Source organism: Apium graveolens, chromosome 6 (assembly GCF_009905375.1).
Source record: "Apium graveolens cultivar Ventura chromosome 6, ASM990537v1, whole genome shotgun sequence".
Lineage (NCBI taxonomy): Eukaryota > Viridiplantae > Streptophyta > Magnoliopsida > Apiales > Apiaceae > Apium > Apium graveolens.
The window spans coordinates 218,915,406-218,921,405 of NC_133652.1; positions in this window are offsets into that span (position 1 = coordinate 218,915,406).

Below are 6,000 nucleotides of genomic sequence, written 5' to 3' on the forward strand. Positions count from 1 at the left end.
TTAATTTAGAATCTTTTGTTAACCGTAGTGAAAATTTCATTCTTGAAAATTCAACGTATAGTTGCTTTCCTTCTGATATTTGGAGAAAAATCCTTGGGCATTCCACATAGACTTTCTTATTCCTTGAATAGCTGAGGATGTTATCAATAAATACAGTTTGCTTATCTGAGTACTCCTTATATAACATGTTCCTTAATTCCTTATAAACAACTGATACACTTGTTATCTCGCATAACATCACCGGAGCTTGCAATGCTCATAACTCACTTTAATCATAATCTCTGATATGTTCTCAGGTCGGATCTTAAGTTAATCCCCGAAACATAACACACTTCATGAATTAGGTCTCGTAGGTAATTAATTCTTTGTAGGGGTCACTTATTCTTATTCGTTGTTTTGTTAAACTCCCGATAATCAGTACATACTCTCATAATTTCATTCCTTTTCTCCCTTAACATCACTGGTACACTTTACGATTCGCCTCTTGTAAAGTCACTTCCTGGGTCTGCCTTATCCACTAGGCCTCCAGTACTTCGTCTCAATTCTTTGACATGTCCAACATTTCCTATTTTATCTTGAAATTTCCTTCTTATACCTGGTTATCACTATATATATATATATATTTTTTTTTTAAAAAAATCTGTATATCTTGGCATTTCTTTAGTAAATTAAATACTTTATATTGTGAATTCCCTGTGGGATCTCACTCCTTAATCCTTCTACTTATAGCATCCAAGTGCTGGAAGAAAACCTGGGAATATCGTGATCGTTCTTCTGGGTGCATAATCTTTCTCTTACTAACTGTTAACATCGTGATCCATTATCTTCCCGTGATATCTCCTTATCCTTTCTTAATAATTCTGACTGAAAGGTCGTACTACCCATCCTTGTTTCTTTGGGATTATATATCTGACTCCCAACTCCAACTTCTAAAATTATATAGATAATTCTTCTGGTATAGTTTCTATGTTCGTTCTCTCCCTTTTTTTTATCGCCTGCCTCTACATTTGCTTTTCCTTGTGAGTACATACTTCAAATTTTTTTATGGTCCGTATAGATCTTACACTTTTCTCCATACATATCATGTTTCCCAATCTTTCAAAAAAAAATTATTACTGTTAGTCCCAATTATGAGTAGGCTACTTCTGCTCATAAGGTTTCGGTTGTCTAGGTGCATATACAATAACTTTATTGTGCTGCATTAACACACATCCTACTCCCTTATGAGAAGCATCACTATAAACTACCAAATCTCCTTGATACTTTCACAGTGATAAAGCAGGTGTTGTAACCATTCTTTCATTTAACCCCGCAAAACTTCCTTCACCCTTCTCCACTTCATATAAACTTCTTACTTTTCCTGGTTAGCTCCGTCAAAGGTATTGCAGTTTCCAAGAAATCTTGCACAAATTGGTCACATAATTATAACAGTTGGGTTATTTTATTCATATGTAAGCATGTCATTTATTATCTAACAGGTTTTATAAAGTGCGATAATATAGACATCATTTCTTAATAACTGCTTAGATATATATTAATAAGATCTCCCATTTATATCTTGGGGGATGAAACAACTAGCCGAGTTCATACATGCCTGATTACAATCTATCACTACTAGTTCTAAATACTGAATTGAAAATATATAAGTCGTGTACCCTAAAGGGCTAAGAACGCTATCTACTACTAGCTATCCTATCAAAATTGGTGACAAGTCACCCAGCCTCCTTCAAGGTCTACATCTAGTCACTAGTCTCTCAGTCACTATCACTGCGAGTGAGGACACGCACCCTCCTCATCGCTCCTGCAATCATCAGCTTTGCATCAACTACCGGGATATATTCTCCCACTGATATCATCCTCATCTGAACTCTAGTGCGGATCTTGATCCCATCGATCTCCCTGCGGGCTATGGCTGGGGAAGCAGCTCTGAAATCTCCTGGGTATCCTAGTCGGGTGGCTCTCTCAGCTGTCAGTGCCTGGCGTAACTCTGCAATGCGAGCAGATGCCGCAGTGATCTCAGCGTTAAGCTGACCCACTATCCAGTCATGTACGGCTACATGCATGGTCGCCGGTGGTGGTAGAGGTGAATCTGGGTCGCTAGAGGATATGTCATAGACCTCATAGAACTGTGCGTGTATCGCCTCCTCATCATCATCAGTATAGGACATAGGGCTCTAGATCCCCGGGGGTGGTGTAGGAGAGCGAATAGCTTGGTGTGGGTACATCTCTACATCTCTCCATGCTACGCCATTAGCTACGGGGACAGGAAGCTCAGTCTCCTCCTCTAGGACATCCTCAGTAGGGTCATCATCTGAATCATCAATGGGTGTGCTCTCTGGCTTGGGAATAGGGTCACGCTCAGGAATCATGAGATCATCAACAAGATCAACCTCCCTCCTAGGCTCCACTAGTACCTGACACAATAGGCAAGGTGTTACTAACTTAGAGTTGGAATTCCCTTGAGGGTAAAACAATCAAGACTACCCGTGTAGCCCGACGACGAACTCGACTTGAGCTCAAATTGATTGTTTTATTATTCTTAGGTCTACGTATTTTATATCTTATCGTTTCCAAGATTTGATAACCTAAGGCTCTGATACCATTTATGTGGCGCCCCAAAACCCGGGGTCAGGAGTCTCGGAAGCCACGCCATCTAAACTCACACAACTCACACTATAATATGTAAATACTCACACTTCACGACCCCACACTTATCACACACACACTTACAGGTTATTGTCTTGGAAACGAACCATCATCACTAGAGTAATTTTATTACAACCCAAATATAATTAGTCTTAACGGGGAGTGACCTTTAGGTAAGGTTAGTCCGCCGGCCAAATATACATTTCTTGTTTCTTATCTTACATAAACCATACTTATAAATAAGCCTAACTATAAACAACTGAAAACTAATCCCGCTTATTTTGACTACCTGAGGTATAGCACCAAACAATCTACGGAACAGCTAGCCATTTCCTACCCGTTTCCCGGCTGTGGTTCTCATAGCAGGCATCTTGATTGTGTTGTGTCAATTTAAGAAAACAAGTGTGAGCTATAATGCTCAGCATAATAATGTACAATATGGAAATGACTGTATGAAATCATCATATATTATATATATGTTTTATTCGAAAATAGTTTTCCTTGGTGTTACACACCTTCTTACGAAAACAATTCTTTAAGGGGGTTTTTATAACCTGCGAATACCTTAATAGTAATCCCAGCACCTAGGCTTGGGTTACGGTATTGCATCTCAATTCCAATTGGAAGAATTTGGACATTCACTGGAGCCACCGCATACGATGATCAGTTGTACTACGGAAAAGTAACCTTTTCTACTAGTAGAATGACGAAACTGTCATCTCTCGGGTATCACCCTGGCCGCATACGGGCTATGTGTCCTCATTTCGGGTATACACACACTTCGCAGGTCCATAGGTACATATTGTATCGTCTCCTACGGTACCAGTAGCCTATCCAATACACGAAGTACTTAGATTCACCCCTCCCTTGTCCTTTAGGAAATCCTATCATGTCTTATGAACTCGAACCACATCGAAGTTCCTCCAAGTGTTTTGCTTGTTGATAGGCATATCTTTATTGTATATATATATGTACTTCCGAAAGTTTCGGAGGAAGTACTAAGGATGTGAGTTGACCGTTGTCAACAGATAATCAATAAGGGGGAAAAGCTTCTCCTTGAAACTATATTCAAAATATTAATAAGTCGGGATAATATTCACCGATGATCTAAAATTAATCGAATGATACTTCTAAATCAGAAAGTATGTTTTATATCAGGATCTATGATTTTTAAATCAATAATAAATAATAAATAATTAAATAATAGTCTATAATTAATTAAATGATAAATGATATTAATCATACCTCGAATGAGTTTACTCTCTAAAAGATTCATTTAAAATAATATTCCTCAACTAGTTTGTGTCTACATAATTAATAATCTATAATGATTAATCGGGTTTGAATAAATAAACGTTAAAGTATACTACTCCTATAATAATGGAATACGTATATAATATTTATTATCCGAACAATAAAATATAGTTGAGGGAATATGATCGTTGGAAAATCGTTATAATAAAAGTTCGAGGTGTTTTAATGTTTCGTAAATGGACGATGAGTCCCTATAAAATGTACTATTATGGACTTATACCCATCCTATAATATCTCCGGAATGATTCCCAGGTTTTATCTTAAATCCCGACCGATCCTCGGTCTTATATAATACGTCACGCTTAAAGCGAAATAACATTTCACGATATATACTTATCGTACAACATCGCTACATTATGCGAAAATTCAACAATTACGTATCATGGCAAACATGGTATTTAAGCGATGATAGTAAAACAATCCTTTCACAACACAATAGTAAAACTGGAGTTGGTTTTGTAAACTTTCCTGGGTATCTCGAGGTGGAGGATGCTCTAGGTTCCGCTCGGAAATCTATAACCATAAACACATTTCATTTTGTTAGGTTTCGTTCTAATTTACGGCAACTCGCACTCACACGCTACTTATTATGCACCCTCTCAACTCATATTACCCTTAACATTTCTTTTAAGTCATAATCACATTATGGTTACTTCATTTTCCTAAGTATCTTGGGTTCATTCTCATTATCGTCGTCGGCTCCGCTTAAGGATTCTTGCGGTTTCTACCCGCGCGGTCTCGGCTCCGACATTTTTATAAAATTGAAAAATCATTATTTTTACTTGAAATTTTTATGACAGTTAGAAAACTCCGTATTTTACTCTCTGTAAAAATTTCATGATTTATGAATACATTTAAGTCTATCGTTTATATTTTCAAAGTTTGTAATTCGTAGCAGTTTTTGTCGCGTAAATCACTTTTACTAAAACGACCATAACTTTTGATCCGTAAATTGGAATCAAGCGATTCAAGCGCCTAAACGATCCTTATAACATTTTATATCCTAAAAAAAGGTTATTTTTCAAGAATCTACAGTTTACAACTTCGGAAATTTCTGCAGAAACCTAAATTTACGGTTTGTTGGTTTTAACGAAGTTACGTTTACGATCGGGGTTTCGTTTACGTCTTAACTATCAACACAACCACCAACAATCATCATATCATCATCAACACACAAACTCCTCTCAATAAAATCATGTTCTTGAGGCAACAACAACCAACCTTAAATCTACTTAACTTAATCATCAAGATTTCATCAGTAACACTTAGTAAGCTAGGTTTACTACCTCATACTAAATGGATCTTAAAAATGAACCTTAAATAAAGTTGGGCCAAAGATTTTTACCTTTCTTGAAAGCTTGATATGTGTTCTTGAGTATGGTGGAGGCTTGGAAGTGCTTGGTATGATTTTTAGAACCTAAAACCACCATAGAAATCAAGAAACCAAAGAGAGGTTACTATTCACACTATTCACTAGTGAGTTTCTTGAATTTATTCCACCCATCAAACCTTGATAAAAAGAGATGAAAGAATTTTCTTACCTTAGTTTAGTTTCTAGGAGGCTTGGGAATTAATTGGGTGATTTTACAAGAGCTTGAACTTAGAGTTTTGAATTCAAATTCTCCCTTTTTTCTTCAAATTGCCGAATGGAACAAAAATGGGGATGGGGGGGTATTTATACTACTTGGTTGCTTCTCTTGGATGCTTTGGATAGGTTGCTTCTTGGAATGTGACTTGATATCTTGCAACTTGATTTTATTCTTCCTAGTATAGCATTCTAGGTTTATTCTTTGTTGCCAAATCCATGGACACATCTTTGTAGCTTGCTAGCTTGCTAGCTTACAAGCTAACTACAATGTTAGCTTCCTTAGCACACTATTTGCTAGCTAGCTTGGTCATCCTATGGTTAGCTCACTATTTGATGAAGTAACCATGGTTACTTCCTTACCATGGTTTAGTTAGTGCGTTATGCTTATTTAATCGTTTACGCGTTCGCTCGGTTACTTAAACGTTCTCCGTAATACTTACTCGTAAGTGGTT